Below are 14,667 nucleotides of genomic sequence, written 5' to 3'. Positions count from 1 at the left end.
TGTTTTATCCGATTGACTTCATTGCTTGACTACTATTGTTGATTGGCTTCATACTATCTTCCATCCTGATCCTACTACCTAGCTGCTATTAATCTTCAAACGTTAATGCTATTGCATACTTGATTATGGCTTGCTTGTTGTAGTTTATCTTCCGCTGCATATCAATTAGGCTGTTTCTATCGTTTGTCTTCGAAAATTCCATGTTTTGAAGACTTTCCTAAAAATCGCCTATTCACCCCCCTCTAGTCGATAACTAGCACTTTCAAAAACGCGACGCCGTCCCTCCAAACATCTTCCTAGAGCGGCTCTTTAAGCCATCCGTATTATGGGAAGAGGAGTCCGGAAACAACAACCCGGAGCCAACCGCACCTCCCAACATCGAACATTCTGACACAGTCGGTGGCTTAGCCAATGAAATAACACCTTCAGCCCACGAAATAATGGCAGTCATTGCCCCGTGGACGAAACCATTCCTAGCCTACTTAATTAGGCAGGAACTCCCCGAAGACCAAAACGAGGCCCGTTGCATAGTACGGCGATCTAAGGCCTACAAGGTCCATGAGGGAGAGATTTACAAGAAAAGCCCAACCGGAGTCCTTCAAAGGTACATCTCCGAAGAGGAAGGGCGAAATCTTCTGGCTGAAATTCACGCCGGACTCGGCGGGCACCACGCCGCAGCCCGGGCCCTTGTAGGCAAGGCCTTCCATACAGGATTTTATTGGCCGACGGCCCGGGCAGATGCTTAGGACTTAGTCCAACGATGCGTCGGTTGCCAGCTCTTTTCTAATCAAAGCCACATGCCGCCCACCGCCCTCAAAACTATACCCATCACCTGGCCGTTCGCGGTCTGGGGGCTTGACATGGTTGGCCCCCTTAAAGGGGGAACCCACAAGCAAAAATACCTATTGGTCATGGTGGACAAATTCACCAAATGGATAGAGGCCAAGCCAGTTAAAACGGCCGAATCCGGACCTGTGATAGACTTCATATCTGGGGTGGTACACCGTTATGGCGTCCCCCATAGCATGATCACTGATAACGGCACGAACTTCACGGCCGACGAGGTTAAACTCTGGTGCAAAACTATGGGCATCAAGCTCGATTACGCTTCAGTCTATCACCCTCAAACTAACGGTCAAGTCGAACGAGCAAATGGTCTAGTCATGAGCAGCATCAAACCTAGGCTAGTGCGCTCCCTCATGGAATCTAACACGCACTGGGTGGAGGAGCTCGACTCCGTACTCTGGGGGCTGCGGACCACGCCAAACCGCACTACCGGATTTACACCATTTTTTATGGTGTACGGCGCAGAGGCAGTTTTGCCCTGCGACATAATTCATGACTCACCTCGCATGCGAATGTACGAAGAAAGAGAAGCCGAGCTGGATCGGCAGGACGGTTTGGATGCCTTAGAAGAGGAGCGTGACGTGGCAAAAGCTCGTTCCGCATTCTATCAACAGCAGGCTCGAAGATATCAAAGCTGAGAAGTACGGGCCAAAACTTACAATGTTGGCGAATTAGTTCTATGCCTGCCGGACAAGAAAAGGACAAACTCAAGCCCAAATGGGAAGGTCCCTTCATCATCGACCAAGTCCCGACCGGCGGAGCATACCGTCTACGAAACGCATCAGACAACCGACTCGAGCCGAACCCATGGAACGCAGCCCGTCTCCGAAGATTCTACGCCTAGCGCCGGACTCAGAGTTCGTCTCCTTCCTCCGTCCACATTTTATACTTTAGCTGTCTTTTATTTTTCTCTCTCTTCCTCCCTTTTTTCGTAAAGCCTTTGAGGGCTGATCTGCGCATTGTGCGCACACACTTGACATGCGGCTCGCACTCATTATACCTGGGGGCTTCTTTAACAGAAGCTTATTTATAAGGGCTTCATGCCCAAAACATGTGTCACACTTCCGCATGTACCTTTTATTCACCATTATATGCATCGATATGACTTAAGTTTTGGCCAAGCTGGGTTGCCTGGCTCCTGTGCTTACCCCTACGTTCTCGATTGTTCGGCTAGGAGGTAAAGGGAGCACCTCTGCGATTGTTACTGCCGGGTCAGCCGGATGTGTACCTCAGACTGGGTGAAGCCGAAAGCTAGCGTTCTTAAGGGAATATTCGGTCGGTGACTTGAAAGATGATTCCTTACTTATTTATTTATCTGCCCCTAGACGCTTTTTTTCTGCTCTTTTCGCAGTCTGGACATGCACTTTAGGGCATGCCTCCCAGGGAAAGGAACCCCTAACGGAACTATTCTCCCTGGAAGATGTTTCTTACTAACCATGTAATATAACATAACTAGTTGGGCACTTGTCTGATAAAGCACTAATGACCCCTACGGCTGGTCTCCATGCATGCCCTGGTTTTTACATAACCGTGAGGGTATTCGGACACACTCCGGACTGTTGGGTCCAGAGGTTGAAGCGAACAGGTCCGCAAAGACAAATGATCTACAATCCGGCTAGAAGGCATTTTACATGTCATTTTAAATTACATCATCAACTTGACTGATTGTATTCCTCTTCAATCTCGTCTAACAGGCTGTCTAGTTTATAGTCCCGTTGGGAATACTTAGCGGCCAACTCTACTTGGCCGTACATTAAGCTCACAGGGATCTCCTTCCCATCAGGCCCCATAGGTCCGACCTCGGCAATGTGGTTCAGATCAGCCTTCGTGTACCACGTCTTCACCATGGCCCAGGCCTCCCTGGCGCCTTGACGGCAGGCCGATATCTTCCACAAACGGAAGCGCTGCCGTGCTCCCTGAAGCTTCTCCACAAGCCCTCCAAGACCCTCGGGTAGGGAGATGGACGGCCATAAGGCCTGGGCAACGCTTCTCATCGCCTGCCGAACACGTTCGTGCAGTTGCAGCAACTCGGGAAGTAGGTCACCCGTTGAACCGAGCATTTCCTCCGCAGGACGACCTGTGAGCACACCTACAGACACATTTCTGTCAATCGACTTCCTCGCCGAACTCTTCTTTTCAAAAGAGTTTGCTCAAGCACTTACTGTAAATGCCACGACGAAGCCGCCGATTCTCCTTCACGGAGTCAGACAGCTGGACCCAAACATCTTTTAGTTCTTCGCCCAGTTGGGTGTTGGCATCTTGGAGTCTGTTCCTATCCTGCTGCACCCTCATAAGCACCTTCTCGCCGGCTTTTAGCTGGCGCAGTAGATGTTGCTTGTCCGGATCTAGTCCGGCACCATCTGCAATATTATTGTCAGACTTATACATGCGCCGCACTTCATAAAAGGCTTATCTTTTCAAAGTATGCATTACCAGAGGGGGTCTCTATGGCTCCCCCCGCGGCGGCCAGTACGGCCTCAAGTTGGGCCTTGCACTCTTGAAGCTCCTGGGACAGGTGGGTATTCTTCTCCGTAAGATCCTGCATAACAAATGATCCTTAAATCAGTTATTCTAACTATTTTAAGTCTCGGGGGCTACTGGCATATATAACTATTAAAATTCCTCACTCGTATGTCTTTCACATACTGCTCCGTGGCTCTGGTTAGACCATCTCGAGCGGCACGGAGGTGTGCGCCTCCCGTATTAAAGGCATTCAGTGCCTCCGGGGAGAAACACGTGTCACGAAGAACTGTCCGGCGGCGCCTGTGATTCATGGCACTCTCCACCTCAGACCTGGTGGCGACAGCCTGTCGGCATCCTCCGTTGGAGGAGCATCCGGCTCATGCCTTGTGTTCGCCTCCCCCTCTGGACCAGGCGTTGGAGCATGGCTGGCGGAGGCTTGATTGGCAACCTCTCCGGACACTGTCCGACGAGCGCTCTTTCTCCTGGAAAAATCATGAGGGTTACTATACCTCCTAGGAATCTTTCCCTTAAAAACGGTGGAGCGCTGTATCGTTGGGCGACGTTTCGATTCACGCTGCACTCCTCTTCCGCCTGCTGGGCCGAACTGACCCTTGTTGGTCAGCCACCACGGGTTCGGCTTCCCGCCCTAAAGGCGCCTCCTGCGGAGCACCGTTGGTATACGGTGGTCAGAAATGAGCATGGATAAGCAATGATGTCAGGACTCCGGTCATAGTTACCTGGGAAGCCGGAGTCAAACCGGGGTAGTCGGCCGTAATGGCGACCAAAGCATTGTCCACACTAAGTTGGCGGAACACCCCATCGATCAGCTCCACCTTTATGTCTGGATCCTCTTCAGAGGCCGGATCAAGGGATCGTCCCGGATCCTCACGCTGTGGAGTCAAGCTATGTATGCCCTCTACGTCCCGGTGCAGCTCCTGCGTCAAAATCATAAAGTGAGACACTTAACTTTGGGAATATGGATTGGATAGATAAACGTCCGCTTACCCAGCTCCGAGTGTTATTCATGGAGAATCCATTCAATGGACTCGCACGGAGGAAGTCCTCTTTCTCCCCCTTGTACAAGATGGACAGGATCTTCACGAGATCATAAACCGATCCCGGCCCCTTGCAGCCATGACGGGTGGCGTCATCCTCCCCGTTGAAATCCCACATAGGGTGGCCCCTATATTGGAGGGGCTGCACCCCTTGCATGATGCACGTTGCCATGACTCCAATCATGGTCAATCCGGAATGGGCCAGTAACCTTATCCGGCCCATCAGATATTGGATGCCCCTATCATTCTCCCGTTGAGGGCTCCGCGGGCGCCAGCTCAGGCGTTTCTTCAGAGGAGCGTTGCTGAACTCCGGGAGGCCGATCCGAACTGGGTCTGGCAGTGGGGCGTCTTCCATATAAAACCATTCCGAAGGCCAGTCTTCGGACGCCTTCTTTGGGGTTCCGGATGGATATCCGGTCCCGGTGATGCGCCATATTTCGGCTCCGCCCACTTCATATATCGACCCCTCGTGAGAATGGGGTACGAGGCAAAACAATCTCTTCCACAGCGCAAAGTGGGCCTCGATGCCCAAGAATAGCTCGCAAAGGGCTACAAAGCCCGCGATGTGCAAAATGGAGGCAGGTGTAAGATGGTGAAGCTGGAGTCCATAGAACTCCAGGAGCCCCCGTAGAAACAGATGTATGGGAAATCTGAGTCCCCTTATTAGATAAGGGACAAAGCATACCCGCTCTCCTTTGGAGGGATTGGGGACGCTCTCCGCCTGCTTTCCACCCTTGTAGGTGGCCAGTCCGGCTCGAACCGGAACCATGAAGGCTGGGGGAAGATGTCCCTCTGCTTGGAGCGTCACTAGCTCGCTATGCGGGACTGAACATCTCCCCCAATCTCCTGGCTGAGGGCTGGGAGCGCGAGAGGAGGAGCCGCGTCGACTGTCCATGATGGAATGGATTTTTGTCAGAAGCACTTCGATGAGTACTTGCGGAAGGAGGATGGTGTGATTCGGATCTAGATCCTCGCCTCTCTTATAGGCAGCTTATTCGCGTGGCTAGGGGGTGAAACATAAAAATACCCTGGCTTATCGCATTCATACGACACGTGGAAGAGGGCCATTATTGGACGTGGAAGCCAAGGAGCGCAACATTTATAAGGAAGCCGGACACTATTCGGCAAGCACATGGAATTTGAAGGAGAACCCGCCTTGCAAAGCCGAAGACAATATACGCGCCAGACTCGTTGTCATTGAAGCCTGGTTCAGGGGCTACTGAGGGAGTCCTGGACTAGGGGGTGTCCCGATAGCCAAACTATCATCATCGGCCGGACCCCAAGACTATGAAGATACAAGATTGAAGACTTCGTCCCGTGTCCGGATGGGACTTTCCTTGGCGTGGAAGGCAAGCTTGGCGATACGGATATGTAGATCTCCTACCATTGTAACCGACTCTGTGTAACCCTAGCCCTCTCGGGTGTCTATATAAACCGGAGGGTTTTAGTCCATAGGACGAACAACAATCATACCATAGGCTAGCTTCTAGGGTTTAGCCTCCTTGATCTCGTGGTAGATCTACTCTTGTACTACCCATATCATCAATATTAATCAAGCAGGACGTAGGGTTTTACCTCCATCGAGAGGGCCCGAACCTGGGTAAAACATCATGTCCCTTGTTTCCTGTTAGCATCCGCCTAGATGCACAGTTCGGGACCCCCTACCCGAGATCCGCCGGTTTTGACACCGGCAGACCATATTTGATGACGCTATGAAAACAGCCCAACGTATTAACGGACCAAAAACGGGCCGACTGTAACCACGGGCTGAATTTGGCCCACAAGCAGAAAATGACAGTAACGGGCCGTAAGTAAACGAATGCTGGAAATGAGCCCAAGAATAAATGGGCTCTGAGAAGGCCGAAAGATAACATGGGCTGGAACCGGCCCAATGGAATAACGGGCCGTTAATGGGTATAAAGTGATACACTGTTCATTACGGGCCAGTTTCAGCACGGGCCCTTAATGGGTGTAAAGTGATACACTGTTCATTACGGGCCAGTTTCACGACGGGCCGTTAATGGGCCAAGAGTTACAAAGGGCCTCATATGGGCCGAAAGACGTAATGGGCCATACATGGGCCAGAAGTGAAAACGGGCTAGAATCATATTGGATGGCGCAGATGACGCTACTGGACCTAATTCGGATAGGGCGTAACGGGCCTTGGGTTAGCGGGCTGTAAATGGGCTATATGCGAACATGTCGTTAAGAGGCTTTCCATGGGCCGGGCCGCCACCATTTGACCAAGTCAAACGGGCCAGCCTTTTCACAGGAATGGGCCTCTGTTGGGCCTTGCCACGTGTTGACGTATCATAGGCGCCTTCTGTCCAATGAATGGATGACATCTATCCCAATGATGAGTCGACAAGTGTTTCCTCCAGCCAATGATGATTTTACACATGGAAAATCCCCATTGGTCGGGGCTGTTAACGGGTTATCGGATCCAAAACCCGGCCCGATAGCTTAACGGCGTTCCGTTACGATGGATGCCACATGTCGGTCACCCTTGACGAAAGCACTTCTGTGACGCGCGATTTATCGTCATGGAAGTGGAAACTTCCGTGATGATAATTTTGGTAATGTCATGGAACACTTCTACGACAGCACAGGTATGACTATCTTGATTCTGTCATAAAATCGTCATGGATGTACATGCATGAAAAAAAACGCGACCTACTTTGACAAACACGTATCATCATGGAAGTGTATTTTTTTGTAGTGTACGCCCCTGGCCATCTGGTCAGATTTGGAAGCCTGAATTTTGTGGCCAATATCCGTGGAGACTTGATCTTCGACGGGTTCGGGCCCATGACGGCTGCCCCCGACCACCACGATGAACATGACCTTTGATCTGTCATCTGGCCACGCATAGGAGATAGCGCCTGTGACCGCCCTGGCCCTAGAGCCGGAGCGGACTGCATCTTCCGAAGACGGGAGGCTTAATCCCTCCACAGAGGTCGCAGATTCAGCGGTGCTCGAGCCGCGCACAGACCCAACATCGAGCTAGGATGGTGTCACCGGAACCTCGGACTCGTCTCCAACCATGGCTTCTGAACCGCGTGCATCCGTGTCCATCAAACCCGATTGGGCGCTGGTCTTGGAGTTCAGCTCCGCGGACATCTTTCAGCACTCACCTTTTGGCTACGTGTTATACTCATTGAAGTCCCTCCCCTTGTCAGGGAATTCTCGGCCGAACTATGTCCGGCTCGAATGGGAAGAGGACGATGAAGAACTTCGTTTCCCACCCACCACCCACTTCATTGCCACTGTCGAGGACATAATCGACATGCTCAATTACGGCTCCGAGGACATCGACGGCATGGACGATGATGCCGGAGAGGAGCAGGCACAAAAACCACCACCTTTAGGGCAGTGGACGACTACATCGTCATATGATATATACATGGTGGACACACCAAAGGAGAATGAGGTCGAAGGAGATAACAGCATGCCTGTCGATGAACCTCGCAAGCGCCGACGCCCTAAGCGCCAACCTCGATCCGACAAAAAGAAAAACAGCAACATGGTCACAGACGCCGATGATAATCTGAACCAAGCCGAGGACCCCGCAGACCCAGCATCGGAGCAGGGCGTGCAAGAGGACAGCGAACATAGTCCAGAGATGTTGTCCGACCACAGCGATGCCGAAGATAGCAATTACCAACCTGCCTCTAAAGAGGAGACCAGCCTGGGCGATGACGAGTTCGTCATCCCAGAAGAACCATTAGAACAAGAATGCCTCCACCAAAGGCTTATCGCCACTGCAAGGAGCCTGAAGAAGCAGAAGTAGCGTCTTAAAGCCGCACAGGATACGCTCAATGACAAATGGAACGAAGTGCTAGACGCTGAGGAAAAAATACAGTGGTAATCGCTAGACAAAGAGCTATCCTAAATGTAAGCTGCTGCCCGAATTCGACGACGAGGCTATCGCGCCTATACCACCGAAAAACAATATGGCCGATAGGCCGGACCGACCACCTCGTGGTCAAGACAGAGCGGCTAGCAATGCCGTACACAAGCCCGCACCCCCTCCCCATAAAGGAAGGAAGGTCGCGGCCCGGGATCAGAAACACGATCTACGTGAGGACCTGGACAAAAAGGCTAGCAAAACCAGGTCCATCTACGGATCCAAGGAACGTGCGCCTACACGGGACCAGGATTATCAAACAAAATACGCCGGCCATTTACCAGCTTGGAACCAATACCAAACACTACAACCGTCCGACCCAATCCATGACACGGCCAGATACAGGGGTGCTGCACACCCCCTGTGCTTCACCGATGAGGTGCTGGAACATGATTTTCCAGAAGGGTTCAAACCCGTAAACATCGAGGCATATGATGGAACGACGGACCCTGCGGTTTGGATAGAAGACTTTATTCTTCACATCCACATGGCTCGCGGAGATGATCTCCACGCCATCAAATATTTACCCCTCAAGCTAAAAGGACCAGCTCGGCACTGGCTAAAAACTCCATAGGAAGCCGGGAGGAACTTGAGGATGATTTTTGGGACAATTTCCAAGGGACCTATGTTCGGCCCCCGGATGCAAACAATCTAAGTCATATAATCCAGCAACCCGGAGAATCAGCCCGTAAGCTTTGGAACCGGTTTCTCACTAAGAAGAACCAAATCATCGACTGTCCGAACGCCGAAGCCTTAGAGGCCTTCAAACACAGTATCCGGGATGAATGGCTAGCCAGACACCTCGGCCGGGAAAAGCCAAGGACTATGGCCGCCTTAACCACACTCATGACCCGCTTTTGCGTGGGCAAAGACAGCTGGTTAGCCCGCAGTAGCACCAGCGACCCCGGCACATCCGAAGTCAGGGACGGTAATGGAAAACCACGATGCAACAAAAATAAACATCAAAATAATGAAGAAAGCCCAGACAATACAATGGTAAATGCCGGATTCTGGGGCTCCAGACCGGTCAACGGAAGAAGCCATTTAAAGGCAACAAAGACAGTCTATCCAACCTGGATAAAATTCTAGACAGGTCCTGCCAGATCCACGTCACTCTCGAAAAACCAGCCAACCACACCAACAGAGAATGTTGGGTCTTCAAGCAGGCCGGCAAACTCAAGCCGAACACAAAGGGAAGGGACCTTAGAGTGAAGACGAGGATGAACTTCGCCAGCTGAACACAGAGGGACAAAAGAAATTTCCACCGGAGATCAAAACAGTGAACATGATCTATGTCACTCACATCCCAAAGAGGGAGCTCAAACGTGCACTCCGAGACATAAATGTTGTTGAGCCCGTCGCCCCAAAGTTCAACCCATGGTCGGCCTGTCTGATCACCTTTGATCGCAGGATCACCCGAGTAGTATCTGTCACGGGGGTTCGGCTGCCCTAGTGCTCGACCCAATAATCTACGGATACCACCTCACTCGAGTCCTCATGGACGGCGGCAGCAGTCTCAATCTGATATATCAGGACACTGTCCGAAAGATGGGGATAGACCCATCAAGAATGAAGCCAAGTAGCACTACCTTCAAAGGAGTCATACCGGGCGTGGAAGCCCGCTGCACGGGCTCTCTAACATTGGATGTTGTGTTCGGCTCCCCCGACAACTTTCGAAGCGAAGAACTGCTACGTCTTGAGCTTGTGTTGGTTTTCCTTGAAGAGGAAAGGGTGATGTAGCAATAGTAGCGTAAGTATTTCCCTCAGTTTTTGAGAAGCAAGGTATCAATCCAGTAGGAGGCTCCTCAAAAGTCCCACGCACCTACACAAACAAACAAAAAACTCGCAACCAACGCAATAAAGGGGTTGTCAATCCCTTCACGACCACTTGCAAAAGTGAGATCTGATAGAGATAGTATGATAAGATAAATATATTTTTCGTAGTTTATAATATAGATGCAAAAAGTAAAGATGCAAATAAAAGTAGATTGAAAGCTAATATGATAAAAGATAGACCCGGGGGCCATAGGTTTGACTAGAGGCTTTTCTCAAGATAGCATAAGTATTACGGTGGGCGAACAAATTACTGTCGAGCAATTGATAGAAAAGTGAATAGTTATGAGATTATCTAGGCATGATCATGTATATAGGCATCACGTCCGCAACAAGTAGACCGACTCCTGCCTGCATCTACTACTATTACTCCACACATCGACCGACTCCTACCTGCATCTAGAGTATTAAGTTCATAAAGAACAGAGTAATGCATTAAGCAAGATGACATGATGTAGAGGGATAAACTCATGCAATATGATATAAACCCCATCTTTTTATCCTCGATGGCACCAATACAATACGTGCCTTGCAACCCTTTCTGTCACTAGGTAAGGACACCGCAAGAATGAACCCAAAGCTAAGCACTTCTCCAATGGAAGAAAGATCAATCTAGTAGGCCAAACCAAACTGATAATTCGAAGAGACTTGCAAAGATAACTCAATCATACATAAAAGAATTCAGAGGAGATTCAAATATTTCTCATAGATAAACTTGACCATAAACCCACAATTCATAGGATCTCAACAAACACACCGCAAAAAGAGTTTACATCGAATAGATCTCCACAAGAGAGGGGGAGAACATTGTATTGAGATCCAAAAAGAGAGAAGAAGCCATCTAGCTAATAACTATGGACCCGAAGGTCTGTGGTAAACTACTCACAACTCATCGGAGGGGCTATGGTGTTCATGTAGAAGCCCTCCATGGTATTCCCCCTCCGGCGGAGCACCGGCGAAGGCTCCAAGATGGGATCTCGCGGATACAGAAGGTTACAGCGGTGGAAATTGTGTTTTTCTTGCTCCCTGGATGTTTTCGGGGTATGTAGGCTTATATAGGAGGAAGAAGTACGTCAGTGGCCGCCCGAGGGGCCCACAAGACAGGGGGCCCGCCCTCCCCTCTTGTGGCCGCCTCGGTTGCTTCTTGACTTTCACTCCAAATCCTCTGGATCATGTTCCTTCCAAAAATCACGCTCCCAAAGGTTTCATTCCGTTTGGACTCCGTTTGATATTCCTTTTCTTTGAAATACTAAAATAGGCAAAAAAAACAGCAATACGGGCTGGGCCTTCGGTTAGTAGATTAGTCCCAAAAATGATATAAATGTGTATAAAGGCCATAAACATCCAAAAGGGGTAATATAATAGCATGGAACAATAAAAAATTATAGATACGTTGGAGACGTATCAAGCATCCCCGAGCTTAATTCATGCTCGTCCTCGAGTAGGTAAATGATAAAAACAGAATTTTTGATGTGGAATGCTACCTAGCATAATTCTCAATGTAATTTTCTTTTATTGTGGCATGAATGTTCAGATCCAAATGATTCAAAATAAAAGTTCATATTGATAAAAGAAATAGTAATACTTCAAGCATACTAATCAAAGCAATCATGTCTTCTCAAAATAACATGGCAAAAGAAAGTTCATCCCTACAAAATCATATAGTTAGGCTATGCTTCATTTTCGTCACACAAAGATGTTCCCAACTTCTATACCCCCGATGATAAGCCAAGCAATTGTTTCATACTTAAATAATCTCAAACTTTTTCAACCTTCACGCAATACATGAGCGTGAGCCATGGATATAGCACTATGGGTGGAATAGAATATGATGATGGGGATTGTGTGGAGAAGACAAAAAAAGAGAAAGTCTCACATTGACGAGGATAATCAACGGGCTATGGAGATGCCCATCAATTGATGTCAACATGAGGAGTAGGGATTGCCATGCAACGGATGCACTAGAGCTATAAATGAATGCTCAACAAAAGAAAACTAGTGGGTGTGCATCCAACTTGCTTGCTCACGAAGACCTAGGGCATTTGAGGAAGCCCATCGTAGGAATATACAAGCCAAGTTCTATAATGAAAAATTCCCACTAGTATGAAAAAGACAACCTATGAGACTCACCATATGAAAAACGTGGTGCTACTTTGAAGCACAAAATATGAGACTCACTACATGAAGAACATGGTGCTACTTTGAAGCACAAGTGTGTAAAAGAGATAGTAACATTGCCCTTTTTATTTCTTTTATTTTTTTTCTTTCTTTCTTTCTTTCTTTTCTTTTTTTCTTCTTCTTTTCTTTTGGGCCTTTTTTTGGCCTTTCTTTTTTTGGTCAATGCTCTAATAATGATGATCATCACACTTTCATTAATTACAACATATGAATTACAACTCGAAACTAGAACAAGATATGACTCTATATGATGCCTCCGGCGGTGTACCGGGATGGTGCAATGAATCAAAAGTGACATGTATGAAAAATGATGCATGGTGAATTTGCCACAAATACGATGTCAACTACATGATCATGCAATGGCAATATGACAAAAGTAAAGTATGTCATGATGATGATGAACGGAACGGTGGAAAGTTGCATGGCAATATATCTTGGAATGGCTATGGAAATGCCATAATAGGTAGGTATGGTGGCTGTTTTGAGGAAGATATAAGGAGGTTTATGTGTGATAGAGAATATCATATCACGGGGTTTGGATGCACCGGCGAAGTTTGTACCAACTCTCAAAGTGAGAAAGGGCAATGCACGGTACCGAAGAGGCTAGCAATGGTGGAAAGGTAAAAGTGCGTACAATCCATGGACTCAACATTAGTCAAAAGAACTCATATACTTATTGCAAAAATTTAGAAGTCATCAAAAATCAAGCAATATGCGCATGCTCCTAGGGGGATAGATTGGTAGGAAAAGACCATCGCTCGTCCCCGACCGCCACTCATAAGTATGCACAAGCCAGGTATACTTCATGTTTCAAATTTGTTACACAACTTTAACCATACGTGCATGCTATGGGACTTGCTAACTTCAACACAAGCATTCTTTAAATTCATAATCACCCAACTAGCATGACTTTAATATCACTACCTCCATATCTCAAAACAATTATCAAGTATCAAATTGATCATAGCATCCAATTCACTTCCTATGATAGTTTTTATTATACCCAACTTGGATGCCTACCATTCTAGGACCAATTTTATAACCATAGCAAATACCATGCTGTTCTAAAAGACTCTCAAAATAATATAAGTGAAGCATGATAGACTAGCAATTTCTACAAAAATAAGTCACCGCCGTGCTCTAAAAGATATAAGTGAAGCACTAGAGCAAAAACTATCAAGCTCAAGAGATATAAGTGAAGCACATAGCAAATTCTAATAAATTCTAATCAAATAGGCTTCTCCCAAAATGTGTGTACAGCAAGGATGATTGTGGTAAACTAAAAAGGAAAGACTAATATAATACACGACGCACTAAGAAAAACACATATCATGTGGCGAATAAAAATATAGCTCCAAGTAAAGTTACCAATGAACGAAGAAGAAAGAGGGGATGCCTTCTCGGGGCATCCCCAAGCTTAGGCTTTTGGCTATTCTTTAATATCTTGGGGTGCCAAGCGCATCCCCAATCTTAGGCTCTTGCCACTCCTTGCTCCATAGTCCATAAAAGCTTTACGAAAACTTGAACACTTCACAACACAAAACTCAACAGGAAATCTTATAAGCTCTGTTAGTGAAAGAAAACAAAACCACCACATAAGGTACTATAATGAACTCATTCTTTATTTATTTTGGTGTTAAACTTACTGTATTCACTACAGGAATCAGCTACTTTGCCGTCCGCCACGGCGGACGGCAAAGGCCCGAACGGCGGACGGCAAAGGCCTTTGCCGTAAGCCACGGACGGCAAAAGGCTCCGGCAAAGTAGGCTTCGGTAAACAGCTACTTTGCCATCTGCTACTGACAGCAAAGTCTTTGCCGTCTGCGGCGGACGGCAAAGAGAGCGCGGCGGACGGCAAAGAGAGCGGACGGCAATAATTGCGCTGTCAGTCCGTTAAGTGGCTAACGGAAGGCCTTTGTCGTCCGCTGCTGACGGCAAAATTTCTAGGGTCTTTGCCGTCCGCCGTATGATGTCATCTATACGTCACTACATGGCAGGTTCTTTGCCGTCCGCCACTGTAGGCAAACTGACCAAATGGGTCAGCTCCCAGGAAGCACAGCTGGATGCCATGTGGCTTCTTTGCCGTCAGCGGCAGACGGCAAAGAGCCCGTTGCCGTCAGTGGCAGACGGCAAAGAGCCTGCATTGCCTCTGTTTTTTCATATACCCAACCATTTTCACAGCAAATAGATGATACATATATATTTTTCACATGGCAAGTTCACAGCAAACATATGAGATATCCAACACATATAATTTCATCATACATGCATAGTTCCATCAACCATACATAGCAAGTTCGACATACATGCATCCAACCATACATATTACAATAGTGTCATCCTACCATACATGCATAGTTCATAGATACAAAGGAAACATAGTTC

Source organism: Triticum aestivum, chromosome 4B, assembly GCF_018294505.1.
Source record: "Triticum aestivum cultivar Chinese Spring chromosome 4B, IWGSC CS RefSeq v2.1, whole genome shotgun sequence".
In the NCBI taxonomy this organism is placed as follows: domain Eukaryota; kingdom Viridiplantae; phylum Streptophyta; class Magnoliopsida; order Poales; family Poaceae; genus Triticum; species Triticum aestivum.
The sequence above is the reverse complement of the archived record's forward strand: the minus strand, read 5'-3'. Positions refer to the sequence as shown.